The sequence below is a fragment of the Pinus tabuliformis genome, chromosome 6, assembly GCF_031772625.1.
Source record: "Pinus tabuliformis cultivar Carrire ecotype Pingquan chromosome 6, CPIR1, whole genome shotgun sequence".
NCBI lineage: Eukaryota > Viridiplantae > Streptophyta > Pinopsida > Pinales > Pinaceae > Pinus > Pinus tabuliformis.
Genome location: NC_142292.1, coordinates 1,399,212,631 through 1,399,224,433, shown reverse-complemented (window position 1 = coordinate 1,399,224,433; position 11,803 = coordinate 1,399,212,631).

The window sequence follows — 11,803 nt, the reverse complement described above, 5'->3', positions numbered from 1 at the left end:
ACACTTGACTTTACTCAAGTATTTCTTTTTCTTACCCTTCATTCGTGATGCAAGTGCCACGTCATCATTTGAATCTTTCTGCTTTGGCTGAAGATCCTCGTCTCGTAACTCTTCCTGAATGAATTCATCCCACAACCTATCCCTGTCTGGCAGCTTCTCCTTGGCAATGATTCCTTTGATGAAGGACTTCCATTCCTCGATGAACCCTTTCAAGGAAATCCTTACCATATCTCCATCTGAGAGAGTCACACTGATGGAAGAAAGCTCATTTTTGACTTGAGACAATCTCGTCAGATACAAGGTCACACTTTCACCCTTTAGCATCTTGGTGGACTTCAAATTATCCTCCAATACCAATACTCGGTTCTCATTCTTATTCTGGAACAAATTCTAAAGAGACATCCACATCTCATGTGCGGTGTTCTTCCCAGACAAATGAGGTATTAGGGAATCCCTCACACCATCAAGGATGATCAATCTCTCCCTCGCATCCAAATATTCCCATATTTCCAACTCCTTAGGCTCGGTTGGCTTCTTGATCTCTTTCTCAGCAAAATCCCAAATCTTGTTGACTTGCAATATCAACTTGATCCTTTCCTTCCACAGAATATAGTTGGACAACCCCTCCAACCTGTCCTCATATCGGATACTTGCCTACAACTTCGACATTGTAGTGAACCCATCACTCACAAAGTGACCAACTCCCTCTCACATTGTACTTTGCTGCACAAAACTCTTATTTACTTACTTCCAAAGTAGCTCAGACACGCTCTAATACCATGTTGAATTTCCACTATCTTTGGTCTAGGATAGAATCTTAAAATCACTGACGCTACCAAACCAAGAATCTCAACCATAAACTACTTTGTGTGGAAATATAAAGCAGTAAATCACATATGCGAAATAAACACAATTCTAAACAAAATTGTACAATATGTACAATCACCAATCTTCATTATATTAATCCATATCTAATAAATACAATAGTCTATGGTTACAAGATATAATGACAATATTATTTGTGCAACTTCTATGTCGTATCTTGTCCTGTCATTCCTTCACTCCCATACTACTCACTAGTAGTTATTCCATCAAGGCATCTACACATTGAGACTCCAAGAGGACTCATAAACTTCTCTCTGGGTAGGCCTAATTCCCGAGCTCCGATCTGCCATGCTAGTAGCAAATTTCATCCATTAAGGTGCTACACTTCAACACCAAAACTTCACCCAATATCATACCAACAAAGTCCTTCTTGTTTGCTGATCTAGGGCTACTTTAGGTAGCCAACACGCTGCCCTCCAACCAACTTTATGACACCCAATCAACTCATTGCTGATTTTGCACCTAAGATGGCACTTCACCACCACATAATGTCATTTACATGGCACCAACAGGCTGCACAAACATCTGATCCAATTTGGTCAACAAATTTGACCCAACACACATCTAACGCTTCCCTCCAAGTTTGTTGTTCCTGTTGTCCTTTGACTGTTCTGGTTAGGGAAAGTGACCACGCTGCAACAACCCTTCAAGCCACTCAATAGTCCATAGACAACCTTTTGAAAATATGTGGCCTAGGAAAGGAAGACTCCTCTCCAACCGTGATGTTGTTTTGGGCACTCTACAACCCCTAACACCTCCACATTACCCTGTTTTGTGATGGCTAGGCCTGCGACCTACCACAACAATGCATTACCACTTTCAACCCTCACAAAACAACCCTCCTTTTCCTTTCTTATGCCCCCAACAGACCTATGTTTACCTTTCAAAAAACTCATCCTAGATGTGGCATAAAACAACCCTTCAACCAGCTACAAAGAGGCTCCAACAACCCTAAAACTCCCACGTTGTCCCTTCCTCCTTTTTTGCGGCTAGTTCATAAATTTCTCCTCTCCAATGAGTTTGTTTTCTCCTTGTGTGTTTCACTTTTTTGATGCCTAAAATGACTCCATATCACCTTCTATATACACCATAAACAAGGGCTCCCAAAACGTCATGTTTGAAGCAACACGTCCTACTTGGATTCTTCAAGTCGGCCTACTTGACACCCAATAATAATTATGTTAACTTCAAAAATTCATATCTCTCTAATGAAAAATCAGATTCGGATGATTTTCGATGCGTTGGAATCGTATTTCCGAGAACTATCATCCTCATCCATCACATTTTGTGAATCCATCATGGTTTTTCCCCAAAAAACACGATGGGTGCCAAAACCCCACACTTGGGTTCCAAGGCCACAAGCTGCCCTTGTGGCGGTTTTTCCTCCAAAGCCTGAACCCTAGGGCTTGGAGTACCTCCCAAGCTACACAATTAAACATGAGTAATAGATAAGGCATGAGCAATAATAGTTCCTAGAAACTCACCTCTTCTATTTGCTTTGACCAACATTCTTCTTAATCATTTCGCCATCAACATGAAAAGGAAAAGAGATAATTGGCACCCTTGCCACAAACCCTTATGAACATGAAAGAAAGGAGAAGTTGAACCAATGATTAGGACTGTGATAGACAATATAAAGCGAGCTCATAACCCATACTATAAAGGTCTATTTAAATCCTATATGAGTTAACAATAACCTAATATAGAGCCAATTAACCCGGTCATAAGTTTTAGAGAGATTAACCTTAAGGATAACCCCTTTCAACTTGTGCACTTTAATGTTGTGCAAACCTTCCCGAACCACACCAATAGCTTCATGAATCTATCTACCTTTAAGAAAACGAAATTCTTCTTTTGAAATGGACTTCCATAAAATGGGCGTTATTCTCTTGGTGATCACTTTGGCAATAACCTTGTAGATGCAATTACACATATAAATAGGACGAAAATCATCGAAGGAAAAAGGATTATCCACTTTTGGAATGAGGGAAATGAAGATATAATTTAAGGCTAGAAGAATTTTTCCTTCCCTCCTTGATTCTTCAACAAATCTTAATAAATCGTTCTTAATTGTATCATAAATACCCAAAAAAATTCCATTAACCATCTATTCGAACCTTGGATTTTGTCCTTTTGAAAAGAATGAAGGACAACTTTGAGTTCTTACTTTGAGACTTCCTCCATGATCATCCTATTTTCCTCCTCCTCAACCAAACTAGGGAACGATTGAGCCACTTGAATGATTTTTGTAATGGAAACCCTTCTGCAAAATCTTTAAAACTTGAGAGTTCTCTTCCATCCATATCGACGAGATTCCAAATAGTATTACACATTTTGTGACCCTTGACATATGCTTGAAAAAAAAAATGTGTTTCCATCCCTACATTACAACTATGTAGCTCTACTTTTAATTCTCCAAGTTGTTTCCTTTGCTTCCAAGAGGGATTTTATTTAGATTCCAAATGGATCAGGACCTCCCTTGAATCAACATCGACAAAATATTCCCCTCCAACATTTGAGAAACACATTAAATCCATCTCCACCTCTTTAAGTTCTTGATCCTCCACCTGTCTCTTATTGAAGTCCTAACCCTTAATGATGCCTTTTATGAGCTTAATATGTGCCTCAAACTAACTAGCTACAAAGACACCCGCCTAAGGATCAAAATGTTTCCAATGTTGTTTTACTAAGGAAGAGAATTCTTAATCATTTAACTAGGAAAAAATCATTTTGAAGGGGATGAAAAGCTTATCTTTAGGCTCTTTGAATTCCAGGATAATCATAGAGTGATCATCCCCCCATTTCTAACCTATGTTTGATTAGATTAAAATGAGCTACAAGAGCCTTATAAATCAAGACACAATCTAGTCTTTTTGCAATACACTCTTCTCCAACTCGATAGTTTGACCAAGCCGCTTTCATCTCAATAGGTTTAATATCCATTAGTTTAGAGTTTGCAAGTTTTTAGGTGAAGTATTCATCTAATGGATCTAGCATGGCCCTTGGGCCCCATACCTTTCAAGCCCCAAGGGAAAAATTTAGGTCCCCACCAATTATCAATGAATTCAAGTTCATAATAAATTTTGAAAAAATATTGTCCTGGAATTTAATCCTATTTAAATAGGCTCGATACAAATTGATGAGGGTCAAGGAAGTTCTAAGATATTTAGAGAAAAAACTATGCATCGTCGAGAATAAATACTCCAGAAATTTGAGACTTTGACATTTCTGGAGGGCCACCCAAGATCAAATCCTCCCAAAGATCCCCTCACATAAAGGCCAATAAAATACCATCCACCGTACAAAGATTCTAAAAGAGATGAAGTTGAGATACCATCTCCCAGTGTTTCTTGTAGCAGAATGATGTATGGTTTATTCAAGTCAAATAATCTTCTGAAAGCACATTTTTTTGAGGTACATGCTAAACCCTTGTGACTAAAGGAGAGAAATTTCATTAGGTAACTCCTCCAAGGGCTATCATTGCTCTAATCGCCCCATGAATCGATTATTGTTTTCCTGCAACAAGGTCCTCTCGTGCTTTTTCTTTGGCTTTTGACAAATGTGACTTCCTTCCCCTCTCTTTTGCTCCTTGAGTCGAAATAGAGAGTTCCCCAAACCCCCCACAATGTCTTATGTACAAGTGAAAACCATTCGAGAGAAGAGATTATATAGGATGTCCTCCAACATTGGCTTGTTAGATATATTCTTCAAAGCAAAGACCGTAAGGGAAGAGAAATTAATATCAGCACTAGGACATAGGTAGGCGCCCATTAAGGGAGAGGGGAGTGAGACTAACGAGTAGGAAATTGACAAATTAATAATTGTGGAAAATGAACCCCCAAATTCCCCTTTTTCTAAGAGAGAGATAAACACAAGAGTAACACGAAAAGAAGAAATAATAGAAATCAAAGACATATCAATACCTTCCTTGATCATCTATGTCGAGACCACTTCCACCACTTCGGGAACCACCATATTTTGAGGAATAGTAGGCATAATATACAAGTATGATTCCTCAACTATTCCTTCGCTTTGAACTTGTTCAAAGCCTTAGTCAGTTGCACATCTTCCTTTGAGTCCAGTAAATTTAAGGTTAGATTCTTTGATTTATTGATCTTGAAATCATGTGTCTTCTTATGTAGAGGGAGCTCACAATCTTTTACTACATGACCATACTTGTGACATCTCCTATGTTTGAAGGGGACCCCTTCATAGTCAAGAATCAACCATATTTCCTCACCTACTCCAATATCCATCATTTCTACCATGCCTTCACAAAGATCTATATTCACAAGAATTTTAGCCATAGACCTATCCTCAAAATGTTTATATGAAGAGTCACAGTCCAAATATGTGCCAAGAAAATTACTCAGATCTTTGAAAATCAAATTGTCCCAGTAATTTGATGGAAGGCTAGGCAAACAAACCCAAATAGGGAATACATCCATCCTTTCCATACTCACATCCTATGTCACACGGTTTGGGTTCGAATTCGAGTTCGACAACAATTAAGTTCGATTAGAATTCGAATTTTCCGATGAGGTTCGTATGAGGTTCGACATTAAGTTCGACTATACATATTTTTCAACACACACACACACAAATATGTATATGTATATATAATAATAATAATAATAATAATACATCAAACTAAATCAATAAAGTTATATGAGTAGAAGTGAGCACCCATGAGCCACAAATCACAACCACTATTCACTTCACGCTCCAGGCGGCAGGGACAAGCAACATCTAGAAATTGAATTCAGGAAATTGCAGAGAATACAACACGCAACGGCAACACTGAGCACAATAGAGAGAGTACACTCAGATTGAAGTTGGCTTGTGAAAATCTATCGACATCCATGGTAAATAAGGCCAAACCTGTGGCCACTACGGGAAACTAACTAGCGGGAAGTGAAACAAGAGAAAACGATGTGCTGCCCATGGTGTTTCTCATAAACCTTAAAACAACTGACAAAAACTGCCCAAACTCTAACATCGAACCCAATTTTATTTTTTTTTAAATTATAAAATTCAGCTTCAGGTTTGTCTTTAGTTTCGCCTTTAGGTTCAAATTCATTGAGGTTCAAATTTGTTGAGGTTCGATTATCGGGTTCGCTAAACCTGAACGATTTTTTTTTTTTTGGTTCGCCGAATTTCGAACCTCAAGGTTCAAATTCAGCGAACCCTGTGACATAGCTCACATCAAAGAGAAGGGTCCAAAATTTAAAGAGAACAGGGGTAGAGCCAATTTGCCAAACCTTTTGAGATGTCTATAAGCTTCAACATGATCTTGAAAACTGAGTTTAACCTAACCTTTGGCAAGCATTTTAATATCGGGGGGGGATTTCCCATGAGGATTCAATTCTCTTTTGCCCAAGCTTGAATAATGTTGATATTGAACTTCTGGCTTCAAGCTCCACTCACTATGGTTTTTTACACCAACTCTACAACATTTCTCATCATAATGTCTTCCCCCAAAACCACCTTCAACTTCGTTCGATTACATTTTTTTCTTCAAGCAACTACTCTTCCTCTCCTTCAAACCAACTTCCTTTTCTCTTAAGGAGATAAAATCTCCTACAACTCCTTTAATTCCTTGTTTTTTGAATACCTTATCTTCGATGTCGAACAGGTTCTATCCCTCACCCCCTTTTACAGCGAAGGCCTAGTAGTTAGTTGAACCAATTGAGCGAGGAATACCTTGACCCATAAAACTATCATAGTGAAATAAAGGACTTGTCATTGTATAACCTTGTGAAACCCCATTAAAATAATACCTGAATTGACTTGCCAGAGAAAAATTCAGAAAAAAATGCATAAAATATGAGAGAGAAGGAGGAGAAGTTGAGGTGTGGCCCCACATAAAGCTTGAATCGGTTTGGGCTTGAGCCTTAGCTTCTGAGACTGAAGCTTGAAGAAACCCTAGGTTGGGATCTTCCACAAAGAATGTTTTAGCAACCAGACCCCGAGCCTCAACCATGCCAGGAGTTGTAGGTAAGGATTGAGAAACCGAAAAATAACCCTCAATGTCCACATTGTTGGACCCAACTGATTTTGATAGGAATCGTGTGGTAGTCACCCAAATTAACCCATACCTAGTCTCCTTTGGATCATAGTCAACAAGTTGTTCGTCCTTCATGATTCCCCTTCATATTAGATCATATGTGGACGCGATCCACTTCTTCCAATACACATGCACATTTCACACCTCATCTGACCAGGGGTGTAGACATTAACATTAGACCTTTCTTTATTTTGTATGATATGCAATTGATTATTTAACTTACATGGACAATTTACACATTTCAAATTAGTAAAATGTTGAAAATATATAGTAAATGTTTATAGTATAAATAGAAAAAATCCACAATTTTTAAAATTGATTATATGTTTTTAGATATAAGTAAAATATAAAAATATTAAGTGGAATACGATTTCAACATAAAAATGCATTTCTCATTTAAGTAATTTTTACCATATAATATAAAATGGCAATAAAAAATAATAATGAGAAAAAATAATTATTTTTATTATAAAAAAGGTATATAGATAAAATTAAAAATAGAGTTTTTAATAAAATGTCACTTTTAAATAAAAGTTAAAATATAGACCAGACCATATCATATCATATAATATAATATATATACACATATATATATGGATGAAACTAAATGAAGAGTACTACTCTTGGAAAAGGACCACTTTTGCAATGGAAATTATATAAGTACAATTTGATAATGGGTACAAACTAGTATATGTGGGGGTGGGATGTATAAAATTAATAAGAGTATCATTCTTAATGGGAATGGGACCCTTTTTGTACTCAAAGTTATAGAAATGAATCAAATATACTTTCATATGGTATATACTTCTTTTAAAGATATTTAAATTAGATGTTAATTGAAAAAAATTAATACAAGACTACATGATTCATGGTTTGTATGGAAGGGAAGAGTTGAGAATTATATATATATAAAATTGTTGAAATAATGTTTTGAGTAGAGATTTTTTTTAATGTGTTTTATAGATTCAGAGATTTATGACTATTATGTCCATGGAATATTTGTATTAGGAAGATTTATCCAAAGGGATCACTTCTTGTTGACTCAACTATGGAGCTTGACCCTAAGAATGTCGAGAGAACTGAACCTATGACCTCTCAATAATAGAGGTGCATTAATAATGAGGACTCGACCAATTAAGCTAACACTCGGGATTATCTTTAAGTTGAGAATTATATATATAGATGTTGAACTATTGTTGTTTTTATAGTTAACATTTAATTTTTTAAAGAATAAATATCAAATTAGTTATAAATTTAAATATTTTTTTCATAATATTGATGTTATTAATTAATTGGTGAAAAAATATCATCATGATTATTGACATTTTTCAACATGATCAATATTTGTCTATATTTATTTGATTTTCTAGCTAGAATCTCCACATGCACTTTGCAATAAGGTCATCATCCCTTCCACAAGTGGAAGCAAATATTTATGGATTGATCATAAATGAAAAATTATTTTGAGCAAAACCTCAAGGCATATAAAATGGTTCTTGATACTTTAGGCATACCAAATTGACCTTTCTAACTTCTTATTCAACTTTTCATTGTTCCCTCCATATCACATGTTCATTTACGATTTTTTTTCTAGCTATAATCTCCACATGTTCTTTGCAATAAGCTCATTATCTCTTTCACAAGTGGACGCAAATATTTATAGATTGACCATAAATGCAAAACTCGTTTAAAAAAAACTTAAAGCATTTGAAATGGTCCTTAATACTTGAGATATACCAAAGTGACCTTCCAAATATGTATCGCCAATTCTTTATTCACCTCTTCATTATTCTCTCCATATCGCATGGAAAAATACTCATCACTTATGTATGTTTATTATAGCTACAATTTAGCTATCAACAAGGAAACATGGCATTTACATATTTGATTGACTGAGCAAAGGCAACCGCGATTTAGTTAATGAAGCACCACTAATAACATAAATTACCAAAACAATGTATAACTCCTCTAAAACATACCATCATACTTGAGCAACATGAGAACATGTAGATTATACACCCAAATAATAAGTAATCTACACAATAAAGAAAGCAAATTTTCCAACATTTATACCAAAATAATGTTACCAATTTATCTACATGAAAATACTTCATCAACACGCCTCATTCGTTACATAGATTTCACTTATTAAACAACAAAATAAAACAAACTATGATAAAAGAAATGAAAAACAACTACATATACAAATGGTCCATGGAACTCCATAATCACAAACATCTCTGGCAAAATCATTTATACCATGTGAGCTTCAATACCATATTAAAAAACTATAAAACTTTGAAACAACAAATAGATAAAGTTAGAATAAAATGCATACAAATAAACCACATAGGCCGATGCTTTATTATTCACCCTAAACACACATATAAACAACAACTATAGGATAGTTAAAATGCTTTAACATCCCAATAATGCAAACATTCAACCTCTGATTTTATATATATATATATATAAGTGTTGTACCAATTTTCAACATAATGGTACGTGTAATTTCACTTTGATTCCATTTTTTATTCCATTTTAAAAACATAAACGATTACTATTTTGTATCATAAGGTTAAAATTTAAAGTCCATTAACATAGTACAAAATGGTTATTGGGAGTTTATTGTCATACAATACTTTCAAAAAGTTTAAGCAAAGTGCATATTAGGATTACAAATGAAGAGTACTTCTTCAAAGTTCAATAGGTGTATGGCCGATAGAATTATTCCAATATGAATATAAAATGGAAAAACATATAAACAATATAAAATACTAAAGAATTAAAGTTTTAAGTAAAAGCATTGAGGTTGTATTATCTCATCATGCAAGGGTTTATTTGATTATGGGAAAATTTGTAGAGGAAAGTTTATCCAGGTCTTTAGGTCTTCAATATATGGAGGGTAATATCTTGTGATGTGTTTTTTTGTTAATCATGGTAGGAATAAAAAGTGCAACTGAGTGCTAGCTTTACAAGTTTGAAAATATTAAAAGTGATATTGTATATTCCCATGAAGTGAAAAATGCACATTTTTATGATTAGATTTTATGACATTCAATGTTATTTTATAGTTGATGATGGTGAAGTTAGCATGTGATGTTTCCTCTTAAGCATCGTCTAGTATTATTTCATACTTCTTTACCATAGCATGAAGGGATTAGATTCCTTTAACTAGGAAATAGGGACACCTTGAGTGAGTGGAGACCATGGAAGAATGCATAGACAAGGCGAAAAATAAAACTCTATGTTTGTAAGAAGAATTCCTTCACCAAAAAAGGATTCTTTGTTTGCCTTTTGATTTTCATAGGAATTGTTATCTCAAAGGACATGGAAGTGGTATGCTTCATGGAATTTCTTGAGGAGGAGTTTAGTGCTATGGATGATGTGAGAGATGGAGTGAGTGGACATGAAATTATGACCATTATATGATTTGATGATAATTAAAGAGTCTCATAGAACATAAATTTTTGATTGAGTGTAGGAACTTAGTATGGTGAGATACCAGGCTACTAGTGTGTCCACTTTAGTATTTGACACAATACCTAGCCCCCATGCAAGAAAGTGATCTATTTCTCTTGGAGTCTATGATGAAACCCCTAAATTTAATTTTGATGTTAACACTTATAGAGTGATCAAATTAGGTAGGGAAAGAAGATCTTTAATACAATAACACCTCAAAAAATTTAGAAAAGAGAGAGATAAGTGCATCAATATTTGATTGGAACATGCTCTAGAGAAAGATGAGGAGAAAAATCTAATGCTACATGAGAACTGGATTTGACTATGGTTATATGATGAAATATTAGAAAATCCATATATAAGGAAAAATTATGAAAGTCGTCTCCTTTTACTATATACTATACACTTTCTCTCATGAATGTATGCTATAAAGACTCTTTAGCACTTAAGCACAAAAAGCATGTCTTCAAAGATGATAAACTAATTTATAAGATCTTATATATGTATAGCTGAAACCATATATATATATATATATAAATGAAACCCAAATTTATGGGACCACATTCCATAACCACCTACATAATATGAATCTAAATTATTTAAGTGGACAAAATCAATTTCTATATGTCCAAGCTATATGATCAATCTAAATGCGATCTGGGTCAGATCGATCTCATCACAATTAGGTCCCATTCATGCATCCAATGAAACAAATTTACAATAAAAATCCTAGATTCTAATAATATATACTCGCATTTTTTATATTCATGAAAACAAATTATATATATTAAAAATGAATAATCAAAACTTGATTTACATTTTACATCAAATAATTTATTTGTCTTTTTTATTTGTAAAATGTAATGGTGAAAATATATACATTTAACATATAAAAACATAAATTCTAATTATTAACGGTCTAAACTTATAAATGAAATAATTTTTTTGTGGAAATACAATATAAACCAAAATTATGATTTCTTGTTATTTAAAATACATTTTTACAAACAAAATTATGATTTCTTATTATTTAAAATACATTTTTAAACCTGTAAATAGATTAACACCTTAAAAAAACCCTACATACTTAAATTTTACACCTTAAATAACTTAAATTCAAGTTTTTAATTAAAATTAAGAAGAAAAAAATACCATCATAACTATTTCATTAACTACGCCCTTATTAACCATTCTTGATTTTGTTTTTCCTTCATCAGGATAATAAAGTGCTTTTGTCTTTTCTTAAAACTTGACATTATTCATGTGTCTTTTTCTGACTTTCAATTTAACCAGCAATGGTATGATAAAATAAAATATTGCTGAGATAGTAAAACAAAATATATTTGATAATGAGAAAGATAACCTGTCGCTGGTATAAAATATGCAATT